This window comes from Ischnura elegans, chromosome 2 (genome assembly GCF_921293095.1).
Source record: "Ischnura elegans chromosome 2, ioIscEleg1.1, whole genome shotgun sequence".
In the NCBI taxonomy this organism is placed as follows: Eukaryota; Metazoa; Arthropoda; class Insecta; order Odonata; family Coenagrionidae; genus Ischnura; species Ischnura elegans.
In genome coordinates this window covers 85364091-85385578 of record NC_060247.1, presented here as the reverse complement: position 1 = coordinate 85385578, position 21488 = coordinate 85364091, and the positions used below count along the sequence as shown (strand labels likewise).

General features: G+C 38.7%; 1 protein-coding gene across 3 annotated transcripts in view; it reads left to right on the top strand.

Annotated features, from left to right (window-relative positions):
• Positions 1-21488, top strand: part of LOC124154081 (connectin) — a 726624-nt gene that overhangs the window by 236086 nt on the left and 469050 nt on the right. The window contains exon 2 of one of the 3 annotated variants that reach the window (XM_046527590.1): positions 2735-2776. The exons of the other annotated variants lie outside the window; for them this stretch is intronic. The gene's annotated coding sequence lies outside the window, so the exon portion shown is untranslated. The remainder of the gene's footprint in view (positions 1-2734; positions 2777-21488) is intronic. 3 annotated transcript variants of the gene reach the window in all.

The window sequence follows — 21488 nt, the reverse complement described above, 5'->3', positions numbered from 1 at the left end:
TGTTTATATCTCATCCTCCCAATATGTGTTTTAAGTCCATGGTAGAGCGTTGTATCAGTGGGATGTAACTTTTATACATAATTTTATGCAAAACCTTCAATTCACATTTAAGTAAAGCGATATTGTAAGTGTTAAATATTTGGGGATAACTTAAGGCAAAGGAGATGAGGAGCAGTCTTCATTATCACATGCTATCGCATTTTTTTCCGTTTAATTGAGTGCTAGAAGAAATACTCATGTTTATTATTTTGAACACTTGTCTTTTTTGGTGCGATTTTAATCTATCGGGAGAAAAATTTAAGGTCAGAATACGTGTCAATAATTAATTAATATAATATTTGAATGGTGAATGTCCAACTGCAAAATTCGTGTATTGGCTTTTCTAACGTATTTGATTTGTAAAAGGTGCTCGAGATCTTAGGATCCTCAGAGTCGTGGGTTGTCAGTCGAAACATTGATTTAAACTCGTGTTCGGCGGGAAGATGAGAGGAGGGAAGAGTGAGGCTAGTTGGATCCCCTCATTTGCGAAGCTCTGAAGTCGACTCTTCCCTTCCCTGCCTGCCGCCGCTACGTGACCACCAGTGGAGAAGTCCGTAAAACCCTTCACTTTCCTTCTCACCCCTATCTCTATCCACATGAGAATTATTTCTAGGGACCGTCCGCACGGAATCATGCGAGTGCACAAAGTGCTGAATTAGAAAATGGCCTTAAAACCTAAAAAAAAAGAATTTTTTGAGTTAGGAATTTGAAACTTCGCCTAAAAATTTTCAAATAAATTTTGCTCATTTTTCTTCATTGACTTTTACTGTGCTCGCACGCTATTAATATATATGAGTTCACAATTATACAAATTTCTCAAGAAAAATGACCACCCTTGATTTTACTGAAAATTACCACTTTCTGTAGTTTTTTGAGTCTCACTGAGTGGAAATAAAGTATCACCTAATTTTATAATGTACTAATTTTTAATTCTATGGGGTGGTTCTTTATTTTGATGTGTATTTTAATACGTCACGAAAGAAAAATGGTCAATGGAAATAGGGAATAATGCCTCCACTCAATTGGAGTTTTACTAGATGCAACTTTAGTCGAACTTACTCGGAGGTTACTCTGTATTTCTGAATTTTGACTGAATGACGTTACCGATTGAGGCAAGAACAGGCATTCTTTGGAATTCATTCATTAGTGATCGCTTACAGCGAGCGAGTAACGGCTCACTTTAATGACTCACTTCCACGGGAACGGTTGATTTCCGTCGTATCATCGCCGTTGCCTGTGGAAATGAACGGCTCATTGAACGATTCACTTGAAGATCCAGCACCTTTCCGAATATGGTCATTTTCATTGGAAAACTCAGAATAATCTCCTGAACTAGTACCACCACCCTCTTCCAGCCCCTATCTTTTAATTTACCCTCAGACTACTACCCTCTCCCCCTTCATCCTTAATCCTCACCATTCCCCCCCAATTCTAAGTCCCCCTATCTCACTCTCACTTCCTCTTCTCGTGCACCCCACCGCTTATTAATTTTCTCCCCATTATCTCCGACCCAACCCTCACTACCACAGCATGTGCGTGTGTGCCCTTGGAAATTTTTTCCCTTATCATTTTTAAGGGTTCTGCGCGTTGAAGGGCCCCTTGAAAGTGGGTGCGAATTAGCTTCAAGGGGTGGGGATGACAGAGAAGTATAAAAAGGACAGGGACTCCTTCTCTGATCTTTCGTCTGCCTCCCGCGCTGGGGAGGAATGGCAGGTTCGTATCAACTACGGGTGCGGATCAGACGGATGCGGTCGAGGGAGGAGATACGCTTCATTCAGACGACATAAAATATCTCGAATCTCTCCCGAAATAATTACGTCCGTGCTGTAGAACCCTGAGAACTGAGCTGATTTTACGCGCGCTTTTTTTATTTTAATTTCGCCATTTTGGTTGCAATTTCAATATAAATGTTAATGTAGGTCTCCGCGGAGTGGTGCAGTAGACCCATCAAGGTTTCTGGGTTTTCTCCGCGTCGATTCATCTATGTAAAGCCAGTTTTCCGGCGTTTTAGCCAGCGTCTTCAAGTTTGAAAAGAGATCAACGAAGATACTGTAATTATGACAGCTTACTATACGTTCTTCGATTGTTACACGATCATCATTAGGTACTGTACTACAATGAAGTACTGATGATGATTGTGTAACAACTGAAACACGTATAGTACGCTGTCATAATAAAATTTTTGGGCAATGCAATATCTTCGTTCATCATTAAGTCCGTTTCACATGGGGCACGTACTTGCACAATCTTACGTGTGTACGAAGGCGCAGTCAAAATTGGGTTGTGTAAAGCGGTGAATTGCTAGAGCACGTGAGAGAATGCGTGGACGTGAGAAGGCAAAATAGTCCCTTACATTGGTGTGATTTTTAAGATAACGTATGTGAATATATGAATTTACAAATAATTAATTGTCTACTTTGGAAATGCAATCATTGCATATTTCAATTCAATCAGCATATTCTTGATACCCAATATTTCCCAAAAAGTGAAATTTTCCATTTCGTTACTACGAAAATATTACTTGAATTGGACAACAGACCAGCTTGAAAAAAATAAGTTTATAGTATTTTTATATAGTATAGTGCAAATTACTGTAAAATATAAATTATTATGAATTTTTATTCAATAATTATTAATAACCTGTTTCACCACTTCTCATATCTCTGGACTGACAAAATGTCTTCTTTCATTTCAGGTGAGCTTGGACAACTCCTTTCTGGTTCCACCTTTTTTTGAAGTGAGTAATTTAGAAATGTACCTCTTCAGAATATGGGAGTATTGTTTAACTGAGAATAGACCATGCCATTAAGAAGGTCCCATTATGAGGTTGAGTCTTGTCTTCGCACATCATTGCATTGTGTTCGTTGCTCGCAATTTAATTACTTGTTACTTATTGAATGGTTTAGGTAATTATGATCAAAGTTCAAATTGCCTTAGCATCATTTTATTTTACGAAAAAAGCCATCCATATTTTTTTTTCTAAATCTTTCTCTCAATGTTCTATCGTCAAGTTGTCCTTAGTACATGTTCTTAACCACTTTGCTCGCAGGAATTCGCTTTACACGACCTAACGACCTTAGTTAGCGTGTTTCTCCTTGTTCCTGTCGCTATGTATAAGAGGTAGTAATTTTCTCCATATTTCTACATTTTCTTGTTTTTTTTACTTTCCATCTTCATTCATTGCGTGAAAAATCCTTTTCAGAAAAAATGTCATCCCTTGTCGCAATAACATTTTACCGCAATTTAAGCGAATGGAAATCATTCCACTTTATCCCGCTACAGATGATTACTCACAGACCTGGGATTGAGCGATTATATACTAACCCGGTTCTAACCCAAGGCATTTTCTGAGAAATATAAATTTTCAAGATTTTCCATTTTGAAAACGTGAAAATTTTGTACTCAATCATAACTATCGTGTCAGCTCAATATTTCGTCATTAACACCACACAAAATTAGACGTAGTATAGATCTTCCCTAAATAAAACAAAAAAATTATATATTTTTGATGTTCTTCAGAAGCAAAAATGGGTAATGACAGGTGGAAAAATTCATACGTAGAGAAGATCTTTTCTTAATAGAGATGAAAATTTATGCATTTCTGATGTTTATTAAAAGTAACATCGGGTTATAATGGATTTAAAAATTTTATGAATTGGGAGAATTTTTGGGAAATGGGAATATGGAGACACGGGAGGAGAGGGGGAGGGGAAGTGGAACATGGTTGAGAGGAAGAAGTGAGGGCCGGGAGAGACGTTGGGAGGTGACGCGCACGATATGTTCCATCCAGTCGGAAAAAAAGTTGTGGTAATTAAATGACTCAACGGAAAGGGAAAGGCGGGGAACGGAGTGAGTGGGTGGCACGTCATGTGTGAGAGAGAGAGAGCTATTGAATTTCGATCCATCAGCGGGGCCCAAGGATTTCCGCGAGGGTGAATAATTTGCTCTCCTTGGGCTCAGCAGCGAGAGGGAGGGAGAGCTAAAACCTTCCTCATTTCGCTCTCTACGAAGCGTACCCATTCCTTCCGTCCAAATGATGGACGTATATTCCCTCCCCCCATCTTCCCCTAAGCTTACAATTCTAACATCCCAATATACATTCTACTCACTCAGGACTGATATTTGATAATAGGTCCAACCCAGTAGGTACCTGGTTTGCCACTCAGCATTTCAGAAATCCTCAATCATCTTAGTAACCAGAGATTACCAGTATTAAATTGTATGAACTGGTATTTTTTCACTATTACCCTCCGCATTAATCTAAAGCCTTCAATTCCAACTCTACCAACTTATGTATCTACTCACTCAGGACTAATTTTTGATAGTAGGTCCAACCAAATAGCTATGTGGTGTGCTACTCAGCATTTCAGGAACCTTTAATCATTATAACAACCAGAGAATATATGTAAAAATGCTAAAATATAGTCTTTTTAGACTTATTGGATGCTTTAACTTTATCCATACCCCCGAAAATCGTAGGTCTCTTAGCCTTCAAGGTACAAATGTTGTACCCCGAAATGTGCGCATTACCTTTATATACCCGGCCAATTTCGAATTCTTTTGTAATTTCAGCTTTGATTCACGCTCAAGTGGCGAGTATTAGCAGGTAGAGGTGTCCTTATCATGACTGGCAGGCGCGACGAATCCATTTGGATCTGATTCAAGGTCCTCGGTCGTCTCTATCCTATCTTCCTCTCTCATAATGACGGAGATTCACCTAACAAGGTGGAAGCACGAAAAATTGCCGAATTTTAAATAAAAATAATTTAAATACTCCACACACAAATTACATGACAATAGCAACAATTTTCTCAAGAATCTCTGGCACTGCACCTGGATTTGAACATTGGCCCATGGAAAGCTAATGCACCACGATTATTTTCAAATATCGTATGTTTGCCACTGGCCCAGTTGAGCAAGCTCGGAATGCTTCTATAGGCGTCGCGGCAGGAGGTAGGGCCTGCGACACTAGTGATGTTGGATGGGGAGACAGAGAGGAGGGCGTTGCCATGCTTTCTCAAAACAATAAGTGAATAAATACGAAAGACTGTCTCAAAACCCTCGTCTCACTTGGCAACACAGCTAACTTGCGAAGCATAAACCACGGAGGTCTGCAGGCGATTGAATTTCCCGGAGGCTAAGCTCCGCCTATCGCGTTTAGATTGGTTTTCAGGAAGTCACGTGCCCTCACCCCCAAACAAACTCGAGCCTGCCTCTCAGTCGCAAAGCTATTTGAAATGAACTCTAGGCATGACTGAACAATCATTTAAGTTAATTTCATTGAAATATTTTTTCTATGATTCCACTTAGAATGGAATTGCAAATAATTGTTGTAAAAGAAGAAATATAATTTATTTGACTGCATCGGCTTAGTCTGGAGGCATTGAGAGTGGGAATTTACATTTAAAACCCTTCGAAGAATAAGTTTGACATTGACGTCTTTACATGATAGTATATTGTCATTCGTTCGTATTTGAAATGGACTCTACCCGCCACACAAAACATGGTCCCACTTATCATATGTTTCTTAAAAAATTTATCGCGAAAGTAACTTTCAATATGAAAACGCCAATGCAGCTCAACGCCGAGAGAACGTTGGCACATATGGGTGTTGATTTGAGAATGGGTACAGAAGAGGGGTTGGTAAATGGGTTTCGAGATCTCGAGTGCGGAGGGAAGGGTTTTTAGCGGGCTAGCGGAGAGGGTCTTCGTATTGAGAGAGAGAGAGGTCGCCACGGGGGGTTATAATGTGTGCATGGAGAGAGGAGATGGGAATAGGGTTGCGAGTTAATGAAATTGTTTCGATTGACTGCGAAAATATGAAGACGGAGCGAGATGGGAAGGTGGGGAGGAGTATGTTTTTTGTGTACACATGTGCTGAGGGATGTTAAGAGGGAGGAGAAGGAATGGGTGGGGAGGGGAGAATATGGAAGGGGGATGTATCCGTACATCGCACGCCCCAGGTCGAATTGTTTGCAGGGAATGCATTTCAGCCAATTTCCATTATTAAGTCTCGATGACGCGCGCAGCGAGGGAGGAAGAGATGTTTGATCTAGGCCTTCTAGCCGCCACAGAACGCTGTAGAATCATGAGACGATTACCTACAGGAGGCCTGTAATGTTTTCAGGGCGTGAGTGTTTGTGTTTTGCTCGAAATTGATGCTACTAGTTTATGTTTATTCTGCTATGACATCTAATAAAAAGCTTTAATTAAAAAAAAAATAGTCATCATTGTGATCACTGCGTTATAACAAGATTTTCGTTTAAGTAGAAATTAATAGATGGGTATCAGTGGTTGGACCGGAAATCAGTGAGTTAATATGTTGATTTCGTTTCTGCAAGCTAATGGCTCCACTTCCTTCTTTACTCTTAGATATAATTTACTACTTTAAAAAGTTAAAATACTTACTTGTTAGTAACAGTAACATCAATTTTATTAAGTGATATCTCTTTATAATTTGGTATTTAGATCGCAGAGATTTATAAGGAGTCGTTATACATAGCTACAACATTTTTTGTCAATAATAAAAATTAGTTTTAAAATTCAATTCCATCCCAAATTTTTTTATTACTATGTTTTTTTACGATACATGTTCTTCACCAAATATCCTTTGAATTGGAAGAGCGTTTTGTGAGCGAAGTAGCCCAATGGGTAGAATGTTTGGCTGCTGTCCTGCAGGGTCGCGGGTTCAGATCCCTGTTGAATCCTTTAGGCACCTCACTCCAAAACCCTCATTGTACCAGGTGGGTTAGGGAAAGGAGTTGGTCCTCATACTCTGAATGCACGATATCCACGTGCCTAATCGGTACGAGATCTATCCATACCCTTTTTAAGCAACCTACTGATCGTCTGAAAATGTTAGTTTTTTGTTTGAAGCAGTCGGAAGTGAGTTTTTCAACTCAGTATTTGAATCAATTTGCATAAATCCAGTAAAACCTGCTCGAAGTCCACCACTTTTATCTTTTTCTCTCATTTCCACCGGATGACCGTCCCCTACGGCCAATGCTTACACCCACGGAGCGTGACGCTGGGGAGCTGAGTCAGTCAGTGACTAGCTAGGGAGCGTGGCCCCGATGACGCTTCGTGACGGATTGGATTAGCTTCGCTCTCGCGCCCACCCCTCCCGCTGTCGTCGCCCTGGGCTAGAATTTGGTGCCATTAGAGAGCGATCGGTGGGCGGGTTTCGGCTTAAGAATGAGGTTCCGGACGTGGATGGTGCATCGCGTCGTCTACTTACCTGCAGCTGGAAACTAGGTGGGGCGGTGACGTTGTGAACCTAAACCTACGATTTTCTCGTATCATTATAGTTTATCTATGGCTGAGGTCCGTCTAAACGCTTATAGTTTGGTGGAATGGGTATTTATGGATGTATTCCATCAGCCATGATTGCGTGGTACATGCTTTAGCGGAGGTCAACGAGTGGACATAATCACCGCTTTGAATTTCTATCTTAACATGCTCAATGCGGATGCCTTGAATTAAAAGCATCCCGCGCTAGCCTAGGACGCGGATGCCTTGAATACAAGGTATCGGTCCCGCTAGGTTTCTCGGCCCGCCATCTGCCTCCGCGTCTTCTACTAGACCCTGCAATTGTGCCCAGCGTCTCAGTGTGTCTTCTCCTGGGACTGGATACAAGTCGTTTGCTTGCAGCAGATTTTTTGCCTCCTTTTTATTATAATATATTTATTACAATTTTATTTTAATATTTAATATTTTCTTTAATAATAGTGGAAATTTTAATAGTTTTGAAATATGCATGATTGTATACGATTAAGGAAGACATAATATCTGATATTATTGCAAAATATTTTTTCCGCGTGGCGGTGTGTTATGATAAATTTTCTCAGCATTGAGTGTGTTAAGAGGACGTATCGCTACTACTCTGCTTATCTTTTTTAGTTGCATATAATTTTTTGAGCTATTTCGTGAAATATTTTGGAGTATTTAGAGTTGAAAACATTGCCAACCTTTTCAACATTTTTCTCCACCTTATATTACCCCAATTTTTACTGAGTTAAAGCTTTCTTTTCCAAGATATTAGCATATTTTGTCAACGATCTACATTACATGGTGTGAAAATTCCAAGATAATAGCGAGATTTTTGAGCAATGAATGTGTCATGATAAATGTAACAGTTCTACCGGTTGAGTCAAAGTAATGCGTCCTTTTAAAAGATCCAACTTGCGCAAGATCCAAGAAGCACAAGTTTGTATCCAGATACGTTTTCAAAAATACGATCGTAGGCTTTCTCGGCGCACGAAATGAAGGAACTCTTCTCGGGGTTTTCACCGCATTATCCGTGGATAATAGCATTCCATCGCCCTAACATAATTCAACCAGGTGGAGAACCCGGCAAAAATTCCTTAAGATTATTCAGATATGTACAAACTGCAGTTTGTGACTTAAATTATAGCCAGCTACGCTTTGAGTTTGTGTAATACACAGGGTTACTTTTGCCTTCAGGAGGAGGAATCAGACAAATCTCAATGTCCGTGATTCCCCTTTTTTAGGTGAATTGCCGTCATTATGGGAGAGGAAGATTTGAAAGAAGAGATTAACGACGACAGAGTTCCTTGTATCGGATCCAAATGGATTTGTCGCGCCTGTCAGTCATGATAGGGACACCTTCTTTGCCTGTTAGTACCGACCACTTGGGCGTGAATCAAAGCTGAAAATTTTAAATTTCTAAAGCGACCGAGTATATAAAGGTAATGCGCACATTTGGAGGTAAAGCATGGGTACTTTTAAAGCGAAGTTACGTTCTAAGAGGTATAATAATTCTGATGCCATGTGGTTCTGAGAAAGATGGCTGGAGTTGATGTGGTGACTTGAGTGTTAGCTGTGGTTGAAATCTCGACGGAGGCAGAAAATTTGGAGAGGTTTTTCAATCCCTGCTTGACTACAGCGTGGAGAGTAGGTACTTCATTAAGTTCATCACTCCATCCGTCGCGTACGAAGTTAAGCCATGTTCACCCAGACACCTCCGTTAGGAGCATGCTAATGTCGACACAGGGTTTTTCTCCACCCACCCACAGCATCACAATCTGCTAGTCACCTCAAGGGTGTTTGGCAGGTGATGTCCAATCAGCAGCGTTCACCATGCATTATAATCCTTACATGCATACTATATGCTCAGTAAATACACGACAGTAAAAATAATTCTTACGATATCCCATCGTGCCTGAATCGCCCCATGCAACATAAAAATATAATATTACTCACTATTTTTTTTCCCAGATGTATTCCATCTTGTGAAATGAGTGTATAATAACGAGTTTACGATTCAAACTTTATTTAAAGGGCAGGTGTATAGTGCGCGACCGAAATGGCTACAACATATTTCGAGCGAAAATAATGGCCCTTATTGCGTCAGGAATCATGTAATAAGGAAATTATGTGCACTAAATCATTTAAGTAAATCATTTTAATTTTATTCCTCTGTTGCATGTTGGTAATGGTTTATCTCCTACCATACACCTCTATAGGAGGCTTGAACGGTATTATGTAGAAGTAATGATAAAGAAAGACAACGTACTGTCCACTAATTTTATTAAGCAGCTCACAACACGTGTATTGATCGCCATACAGTCATTAGCATGTACTGAGATGTTGTGGTTTTGAACTGTTAAATAAAAGTAGTGGGCAGTACGTTATCTTTATTTATCATTCGATATGTTGTTCCACAATATCTCTTCGCAAAAAGTTAATTTTATGAAGATAAAAATTAATTTGTTAGTTTCTCCTCCAGGTTCTTTAAACGAAAAGTTTTGAGAAGATGGTGCAAAATGATTTGATACTGGTCGTGAAATGAAATTGTAGCATTTGTGAAAAATTTATATCGTTACTTTTAATTAATGTACACCGTAAGCAGTTTCATCCTCGCAATTTCATTTTCTCTACACTCTTTTGCGAGTCAGTCCAGATGTCACCGAGACCGAGGGGGCGCGGAGTCTCTCTCGATTAATCACTGGAAGTCACCCAAACAGCATCATTCGCGATCGCTCGCGACTCCGATGCGGTGACGCGGTCCGGGCGGGCACCGACCTCATTGAGTCCACGTGGACTGTCGTCTGGCAAGGAGGGGACAACGGAAAGCATGGGAAGGCTCTCGGACGCCCCCTGAGGGATGCGAAGCGAAAATAGACTGCGTGAATCACTGCGGAGCGCTTGGCGTTTGATTCTGGGAGACAAATGCTGGTCGATTTATATGACATCACTTTGATCCATTTCAAATATCTTTGCGAGTGGCCCAGTCGTGTAAGCTTGGAATTATTTAAGCTACGAAATTTGACCATTTCGCCGAAGAATCTCTGCCACTGCCCCTGGATTTGAACCTAGGCCCTTGGAAAGCTATGCACTTTGATAATTTTCAAATATCGTATCATTGCGACTGGCTCATTTGAGCCAGCTCGGAATGTTTCGTGCGACGTCGCGTAAGAAAGTGGGACCTGCGACACCAGGGATATGGGTAGAGAGATGAGGGCATTGCCATGTTTTTTCAATAAACTTCATCTGTGGATGTAAACGACAAACATCAAAAACCCTCCCTCCACTTGGCAACACTGCTAACTAACTTGCGATGCGCACACAGCCCAAGTATGCCCATAGAAAATATGGGGAAAACATTGTTTTTCAAAATTATTCTGAACGCTGGTTATGCTCATAAATGTTTTACATATCTTCCATCGGACGAGGTGCCCAGTGAGTTATTGTTGTACTCACTGAACGTCGTTGATATAAAAGGTTTCAAACAATGGAATTTACAAGGTAAAATCGCATTTGTGATTCATACTTTTACGCCATGCCATCAATACGTTTGGAGTTTTTGCTTGATTAACATTATTACCTTTAAATTTGGTGAACAGTAATACATTATTATTTGGTTTACGTTATTATTTATTATGTGGATAAGTTTCATGCACGTGATAAGTTGTGAAGCATTCATTTCTGTAATTTAAACGCTTTCATTTTTACACTACTTTCTGTTATGTGTGGAGAACTGGATATGGTTCAAGTAGATCAAAATTTCGAGTATGAGAGTGGACTATGAACCAGTTAGTCTTCTTTTTATAGAATTAGCGAAGAGTTATTGGAATATTTATGTTATTAAACATTGATGGGTTGACAGTTCTGTACGTGAGTTAATATTCAATGCGCGCTACGATAAAGTAGTGCTCCAAATGAGCATTAACATAATTCAAACTTGATCACTAGTCAAGTAAAAAGTAAACTGAAGCTAAATATACTATGGACATTCATTTATCCCTTTATATCATAGGATTCAATCAAAACTTAGAGGCATTTGAGACAGTTATTTGAAAATATATTCTTTATTACGTTACCCAAAAAAATCGCCTCTGATTAGGTAGTTTATGCTGTTTTAATGAGTCAAAAACACTTACAATCTCTACTATAATAATATTTAAATTTCAAAGAAAACGGCGTAGTGCCAATATTCAGCGCAGTAAAAATCTGCCCCGATCTATTTGGCCGGGAGCGGTACTCAAAATGCATCCTTTATTTAGCGTATAATTAATCATAAACTAAGCCTTAGGTAGCATTTGCTTATTTATTAATTGGTAAATATATTATATTCCTTGATAAATTTATTATTTATCGTCTTTATTAATGATGAGGGCATTTGGAGATGGAATTTCATGTTCCAACACTGCGCCGTCCAATGATAAACTTACGCTGCGACCCGGTTCGATATTTTAAATTCTACTTCGTATTCCAAAGCATTCGGCAACGGAAAACTCGCGGCCAATTGGAGCGCGTAGCACAAAGTTTCTGTAGCATAAAAATGGCGAGTTTTTGACCAAAATATCATTAGTAATATGTGTTCCTTATCCAGGGTTAAATTTTCGTGACATAATTTTCCTACACTCTGCATATATCCACCATAAAGTCCGTTTTAGACGGGGCACGTCATTGCGCAGGTCGGCTCTGAGAACATGCTGAGATTGCGAGAATGTGTGCTTGGAATAAGAGCGGGGGCTATTTTACCGTCTCGCATCCACGCATTCTCTAACAATTTACCGCTTTACGCGACGCAATTTTGATTGAGCCTTGGTACACGCGGCAGATTGCGCAATGACGTGCCTCGCCTAAAACGGCCTTGTGACTGATTCGTCCGAGTGACTTCAGTGGTTCGGAAGCGTTCTGAAGAATAAGAGCCAAGTAAAAAGGATCCAGTGCTCAGGGGATCATCATTTTGCACGGAGGGGAGGTACAGATCCTTTCCGTTGGCCGACCCCTCCTGGCCTCCCGCGGAGCGAGGACATTTTCATCAAGGCCAGAGAAGGCATATGGGAAAAGTATGTGTATGGGGGCTGCTGCGAAGTTTTTTATGCCTGTGTGCCTGCGGAAAGGTGTGCTCATTGTTTGGGAACACACCTTCCGTGTGTATGCTTTTGGAGTGAAATGGGAGATGGTTGGATTCAACTCGAGTAGGAGGGGTGGATGGCATTGAAGTGAATTATGTGGATGATACGAAATGGGATAAATATTGACAATCGGCTTTTTCATCTGCCACGTGCCATAAACTCGAACTAATGCGACTCTCTCCCTTTAGCGCATTAGGCTAACTCCAGTCTTGCATTTATTCGCTTCCGTCAACCCTCTTCTCTGGAATAATAAACTCCTTTAGTGTGTTTATCATCCCCGAGTCGATATCCCCTATCGCCACGAAGTATTTTATTTTCTTTCGGATATTTTCTTTACTAATGAGCTTTTTAGTTCCATTTTGAAACGGAACAAATGCTCTTATCAGAAATACCAAACTCTGGCCATTGATCCTAAACCAATGAATGCTATTTCTGTGTACTAACTGATCTGATTACGGCTTTACGAATAATTTTGAGTGATTGAAGTTAATTAAATTTAATTTTTTTACAAAGAAATTTTATTATAAATGCTACGTGTGTACATTTTGTCTCGTGATACGCTAAAATATTGTAACTATTTTGTGACACTCATGGATGATATTATGCATTTCCATTCTGTTAGGGAGTTTAGTAATGACCTCTTTCCTTATATAATTACTCGCTCACATGATATGAAAATTCTAAGAGAGATTTGATTGATAAGTGCAGAATTTACACATTTCCCGGCAGTTTACTCACTCACAAACTAATGACTAATTATTTATGTAAAATTAGGAATATAATTAATCTTTTACTTATGTGTTTTTAATTATTTGCTCATAATTATTAATTTCAGTCAAGCTTGTGTTTACTTTGCATGCGCGCAAAGCGACCCTATTCGGCTATGAACGCTCCTGGGTCCCTAAAACGATCACTGATTTCACGTCGGAGCTAGGCATTGGATTCGAATTGAATACGTAAATGAGCATGATTTTTCCTCTACGAGAATTTACGTCAATTACTACAAATACTAATTGAGTATTTTTTTAAATTTTTTAGTACCGCATGTCATCTCCTATGATAGTACAGATAATATAACAAAATCGGTGCGTTGTGTCTCATCTCATTCACCAATCGACGATCATAACTGTAGGAATATGACCCAAATTAATAAGATCTGTTTATATTTTCCTTTGATGTGCATTACACACAATGGGAAACAAATATAATGCGCTAAGTTTCGATAAAAATTTTAATTGAAAAAATATAGCATGCTACAATATATTTATGGGGAAGGTCGAATGTATATCAATATTATCATATACGGGTACACTCGTTGTCAACTTCCAATGCATGATGGTGGCGAAAAACCGAGAAAGCCAGCTAATGAGTTATTTTACACATGATTTAAACAGTTGTAAGATATGTATTTTTACCGCATGTCTCCTCATCTGATGGTAGAAATTAAAGTAATTGCAGTAAAATATCTTGATAGAGGCAAAATCGATTAAAATACCCAATATTTCATATAACCCTTCTCTAATATTAAATGCTGATTGCCGAAATTCTATCGAACCACGTCGAAGTAAGTTGTGCACATTTTCATTGTGCAATTCATTTTATGTGATAGATAACCAATATAATCTTTAACGGGCCCGTCATTTTGACGAATAACCTCTACTTATTTAATAATATTTCCCATAAATATTTTTTGCAGTCTTAATTTTTTCTGGCTATTATTTATTTTTATGGTATGTATTCTGGTTTTTCGTTTTTATTTCGTTTCGTCTGGTCTAAGTTTTTCGTAAAGAAATGAAGTTAAACCTCCTGTCTACCTAAAAAGACCAACACCCGTCAAATTTACGGGTTAAGCGTTTCTTTTTTATTCATTTAACGCAAAAGAGGAATTTTTAAAATATTTACTACTCATCAAAGTGATAGGTAATGATTAGTGATAAGTTAAAATCGCATAAGTGATAAATGCGATATTGATGCGATACACGTGAATAAATGCGCTATAGGCGCGATGACAGGACTTTTATGATATTTAAACATTAAGTTTCCTTTTTCTATTGCAAATTTCGCAAATTTAGTGCCGGGCCCTCCCCTCGCTGCGCCACTGGACGTTGGGCCTTACTGCTTCATACTGTACATGTTACATGTACTTTCATCGGCAGCTACTAGATAGGTAGAGAGAGAACCCTGGTAGCTTCTGCTATACTAACCAAATATTTCTTGATATCTGTCTAGAAAAACCTTAGTTTGTTTATGTTGCACTCCACACAATCTGGACACCAGTTAGCCCCATGGATGAAGAGAGGTTTTCAGCCAGTACAATCTTAATGTTACTGAAAGACGCAACCGGTTGAAGAAAGAAAGTTTTGAAACTTGTTCATTGTTGATGTTCATCTAGTGTAAATGATATTCAGGCTACTAATATCATTTTTAATTATCAACTTTACGTCGTAATCCTAAATTTATTACTGTTATACCCCATAGTCATTTAAACTATTCCGTATTTTTTCAAATAAATAACTGTGTTTCATCACACTTTGTCGTCAACTACTAGTGCTACTTTATGAAAAAGAATTTAAAAAATAGATGCAACAAAATGCTATACAATGTAATTGAAAGTGCTATTTTCATGTATCTCTAGTGATGTGCCTTCCAGGTACGACTTCTAGTGTTAACTGTAGTCATACCTACTCCGAAGTGCTTATCGGAGACGAACCTTTTACCAACACCATGTATGCTTATAGGTGTCACTCCTATCTTCCCCAATCCCTAACACAAGGTACTCCTCTCAGCGTCACCCGTATCCCCATCACCTCGGGGCACTACACACGCCGCGCCGTGCCTTTTCAAACCCCTACTTACCGCTCTCCTCCCGTGATCCCCTCTTCAAAGGGTTGGGTACAATAACCCATTTCCCGCGCTGTTTTCTCGGAGGGGATGAATTGGAGGGGGAGGGTGGTAGAGGTATTGTTGTTGCGTTAAAGTCCGATGGAAATTCTTCTCTCCTACCAACACGTCTGCCTCGTTTCGTGTCCCCCTATACCAGCGCGACAATGCCGCACTTCCTAATGCTCCGCCAGGCCATTTACTTATTTTTTTACCCCTTCCACTTCAATTTATTTCCCGTATATCGTGCACATATCCTCCATTTATTTTTTCTGAGGTTCTTTTAAATGGAATTGTAGGCAATGAAATGGTATTTTTTAGTTTGTAATCAACGCAGAACACTGACATAAGGTGTGATTAATGTTTCACAAAGTATTTAGTTAAATATATCGAGAACACAGCTATCGCTACTATAGGTGGATCTATAGGGGGGCGAAGGCCCCCCTTGGATATCTAGTTTACACTAGATAGAATGGTAATTTTGTTCGAACCCCCACTACTACTGGTAAGATACCTCCTACTTAGCCCCTCCTTGGCCCTATCCTGGATCTAAGGCTGGTCGCTGCTCGTATAAATTCATATTATTACGTTCATATTAGAAATTATCCTGTTAAAAAATGCATGGAGAACACAGCTGTTGTTACTCGTATAAAATCATATTATTACTTCCGCATCATATTTCATGAAATATGAGTTCTCAATGTACATTATGGAATATTTTTAGCGTTTTTAATTTTTCAAAATATTTATATTGTTCCCCTAAACGGTGCTAAAATTATAAAAATCTGAATACTGCGTGATTTGGTATCGGAGGTTCACGACGAGCTAGACTCGTCATTTTAGCACAGGGGGATAAAATGGGGAAAGGATTTGAAGTGGGGATAGGGTTGTCGTCAGTGCGAGGGCGTAAGGGTTGTTATTTTTTCCCTCATCCGCAAGGTATGGAGCCCCGAAGGGATTGGGAGGCTTGGGCAGAAAAATTTGAAGGGTAGTAGGAAGGGGACAAGCTTCGTATCCGTAGCCGGCAACGTTGGAGTAACGACCCGCGAACGTCGCCTCACTGAGCAAGCAAAAAGGTTCACCCTCGCGTAAACGCACGGCTTCACACGTGTTTGTGCGTGCGTGCGTTTGTTTATCGTGACGTTCACGCACGTAGCCGTATGAATGACACGCAGATGTTTTCACACGCGCCTGCCCTCATATGTCCCGCGGATACACTTTGATGGATATTGGAGTCCCACCTCCGGCTTTCAAGGGGACACCACCCCATTACCTTCCTCCTCTCGCCATCCAATTTTTAACCAATATACATGTACGCTAAAACAAGCAAATGGAGCAAAATTTTGTCACACGGAAAATGAGAAAAAACAAGTTCTATACCTAATTTCAACGGGCTAGCAACTTCATTTTGTTTTTTTTTTATCTCAGTCTTAGACGATCACCTTTTCGAAATTATGACCTCTGATATACATGGGTTTTCTTCTCCAAATACTCTAACACAGTATTATAAGTATGGTCAGTGTCAGGATCGGATCCAGGAATTTTTTCTGGGGGGGGGGGGGGGCACAAAAGATCGTACCCAGGATTTTGTTCTGGGGGGGGGGATACCCCGTAATATAGAACGAAATCAATGATAACGGGACCGTATTAAAAATCATGCATTTTTTTAGCGGTCTGGGGGGCATGTGCCCCCGTCGTCCACCTAGATTCGTCTATGGTCAGTGTTTTTATTGCAGTTCAGTAAGGTCGTATAATGGGCTTGAAAACGTGTCGGCACGTCTAAGTGAGTCCCACGCGTAAACAGTAAACATTTCTAATTTTCATGGATCGATTTTTTTGTTGTTTGGCGCGTGTATTTAAATAGTGGCACGGACCCTTTCTGGCTTAGAACAGTGACGGGAAATTAGCTAGCTTTAACATCATTAATTGTTTATTACCCGAAGTGTATTGGTGAGATAACTAAACAATTGAATATGTGACTGAACAGTAACTTGCCTATGATACATTTTTTGCTGTTGGTGAATTAAGTCCATGAACGTTGACATTTTAGTTTCTGGATCTAATCCCAGGTACCAAGTTATAAACTGGTCTGCTCATGTCCACGAATGATAATGTCTTGCTAGACGCCAATGCCGTGAACACTCGAGTTAATGCCAAATATTTTTATGGATGGCCAGTCAATAAGTTAAAGCTATTTTATAATTTTTTTCAGTTCATTAAAATTCAAAGCCTTTCAAGGAGAATATCAGTTCTCAACTAATGCCTTTTTTGATTTAAAATTCACTATCCCTAACTAATTCATTCAAGAAACTAAATGGGTTCTTCTAAGAATGTGGAGTTCAGCATTTATCCTCAATTCTTCAAAAAAAAGTTTGTTTTTACATTTTATCTCCATTAAATTTTTATCTTGTACCTCAAACTCCAATTTCTGGAAGATCCTTTCACCATTGTTGACTTATTTACTCATGAACTGGGAGCAATGAAGCCATGTTTATTTGAGCCTTTGCGCAACATAACCTTGTTTTCTTGTTTCGCTGAAGGGAATGAGTAAACTTCGGAGGCGACGTTTTCTTTCCGAGGAAGCGCAAATATTCGCCTCTCTTCATTTCAGCATTGGTTCAGCTCAATGATTTCGTCGGAAAATTCAACGTTGCGAAGGAGGTGGTCGGTTACAAGTTTACAACCCGCTTCCATAAAGCAACAAAATGCAACCTCAAGAAACGAAACGTTTCTTTCAGCTCCCTCTTCTGTGGAATAAATTCAAAAATAATTTCGAAAAAGCATTTATGGGGTAAAAATGTGCGCGAAATACAAAACATAGCATATAAAGATGAAACAGCCGCACCGAAAATGAAAAAATTTCCAACCTCTAGAACTGTACACCAAATTCAACTTTTAAACACCGACCTCCTAACTCTGTATTCCTCCCAAATCATATCCCCTCCTCCTAAATAATCACACCGCCAGAAATACTAAAATGACGTAACGAAAAAACACACCAGAAACGAATTTTCCTGAAACACACTGGAGACAGCCAGTAGACTGGGACTAGTGAACACAATTAAAACCAGAAATTCCGGCGAGGCGACGTATAAAGATGACTTTTGTTGACAACTTCCAAAGAAATTAATCTATTATAGTACATATTATTAGAAAAATTATCACATAAAAGGGCTTGAAAGCAGTTTTTTTATTTTCCAAAATATCAAGTAAGCCTTCTGCCACTCCATTTAAGTCCATATGTTTTGAAAATTAGGCTAGTGTAATGTGGCGCGCGAGCAACGTAGGCGTGATCCCAATACAATGCAATATGAAGAGGTGCAATTTCATAATTCATTTTTGGCAAACATTACCATCACAAATAAATCCTAAAAGCTTAATTACCCTGGGACCTATATGCACACTCTGACGCATACAGTCTAACTTTATGAGAATAAATGTAATCAAGGCTATTTTTTCCGGCTCTCATTCATTTCTATCCATGCATTTGCAATCGCAATTTATCACATTTTTTCAAGATTTTCCATTGCATCCGCTTGAATGTGATTATATTCTGTGCCCTAGAGATCCTAATATAACGCTCTTAAAGTGAATTTTTTATTGAAAAGTCTATGGCGGCAAAAATCTTTTCCGAATAAATTGTTTAAAAATGAATATATATTTTTTAAATGCTTACACCATCATGCTGACATCTTTATGGTCACATTTTCATAACAGACTAATAGGTGTGTGTCGGTATGACTAAATTTAAATTACATCTTAAATTTTTTAGTGATACGAGAGTCGTTCATTTTATGTCTAAATTCATGTCGCGTTGCCCCATTTTCAAAGCGGTCGTTTCCCATGTTCATGGTACGTAATATATATCAATATGATAAATTTACTTCTTGGAGTATCAAAGTACTACTTTTCAGAAAATTGTCCTGTTCGTTCATTGGAACGGCATCAAAGCGGTATTTCTCGGTGCATACGTGGCCAGCGGAAGTTTTCTATTTTATTTTTCCTTAATTTTGCTATTTTTATCATTTAATTACACTCATTTGCTATCCACTTCTCTCAGCGAAATAGATTTCTTTGAGGAAATGCGAGCGAATGTTTGTGATCCCGGAGCTGTTTATCTTTTGGCAGAATTTCCTCGCCAAGAATTATCTCTTATTCTCGCAAGATAAGTTTTGAAAGACTTACAGCTAGTTATCGTTCCATTTGTTCCCTTTTTTTACACAAATTTTCAATTAGTTTAGGAAAATCAATTTTGCCTTACTACTCCTGGAGAGAGGTGGCTTAGCTTTTTTATAACCTTTTTACAGTCTGGTACGTGCATGGATGACCCATTTTGAGGTATTTGTGTTTCATATATTCATGGAAGTTATTGAACGCAATAATATTTTCTTATGGAGAGGTAGTCATTTAGTCTGACGAAATTTCAACAGACACTTGCCATTCTGCCAAGCAGAGAAGTTTTTCTTTTGTAATATACAATAAAAAATAATCTATAAGACATTTTACAGCTTGAACTTTACTTGATAATAATAAAACTACTGTCAATAGTAGGAATATTTTGTTTGAATGGTAATGGGTTAACTACCAGCGCTGACGATATTTCCAGTTACATTATATGCCATTTTAATGATTATCGAGAAAATGTTACCTTTCTGAAGAAAAATAAAACTGCTTTTTTACTGAGAAATTATAGGATTCAAGAGAAATATGGCTAATTAGTTTATCAAGCAAAGTAATAATGCACATGTCCTTTCGATGTTTAAGTTTGAACCCCAACTATTTCAGAGTCTATTTTTGTTCAGTAACTACATTATCAGGTATTGAGATTTTTTTATAGTGCGGGTTCTTCTGAAAATCAGTTTATAATAAAATTATTTATTCCTTTATATTATGAGAAAACAGTTGATCAAGGAGAGCGATTTGTTTAAAATTATTCGTGGTCAGGTCAATTTTTTTTTCTTTTTTTCAAGATTATAAAATCAACAAATTAAAATATACTGTTTTACTTCTCCCCCATCCAAAGAAATGGGCATGTAAATTCGGCTTCATTTTCTCTTGACCTGCATTTTTTAAACGCGTATTTTCTCCCAGGCTTCGAAAATATTATTCCCGTGAAAAATAATTTTTCTACTAACAATGCGTATTTGGCTATACTCTCTAAACTTGTATGCATTTAGCTTTTATTAAGTGTAGCATCCAAATTCAGGCATGGGCAGGATTTTTCGTAGCAAGTATTCAGGCATGTCATTAATAACTTTAAGCGGTGATACATTCTATTCCATTTCCATTTTTTCAGTTGAATTGGCTAGTGTTCATTGAATGTGTAATTAATTTAATATTTATTGTATATCAGAAATAATTAAGTACTTGTTCATTCACGGACCTTTTTTGACCAAAATTAGGGCCAAACACCGTTTCTTTCACATTAAATCCATGTTGAAACGAGAAGGCAGCGATTTTTCGTTTTTCTTTACATTATATCACCCATTTTATACATCAATGAGATAGATTCTTCTCAGTTCTACGAGGAAAAAGAATGAATGTCCATCATAGTAATGTGGCTAAACTCACTTTTAACCGCGAAACGAGTTTACTGAAAAAATTCGCACCCGTTTTGATAATTCAAATATTATTTATTATTGTGTTCATTAGGGTGAAAAGATGAAAATCTGAAGGTGCCACGTCAGGGGCCTCTATAAGTCAGTTAAAAATGTCCCAACCAAACCGATTCAAAAATTCCTTCCGCGACAATGAATCTTATGATAGCGCGCTTATGGCTGGATGTCTTATCGACGTATTTTACAGGATCGGCCACTACGACTTGATTTTCAGTCCTAAAGAAGGTCGCCGGTACCCGTTGTCCTTAGAGTCTACCCCCACAGTCAATAAGTGTTGCCAACTATTGAAAAAAACACGTGACACGAGATATCAACAGTACTCTTACTTTCTAGAAATGCCTCGTAGAGAAACTTTTATAATGCTTTGCATTTATTTTGCCACGATACTACTTTCCACTCATCCGATGGCGGGAACACGTTCTTAGAGAAGGGAATGGAAAAACTCCCACGCAGTTCTCGCGAAGCAGAGATGGGGTGTGTGCGGATTGAGGAGATATAGTCTGTGAGGAGGGCTCTTTTCATCCCATAGTTCCCCAACAGCGCTCTTCTTTTTAATTAATAATGC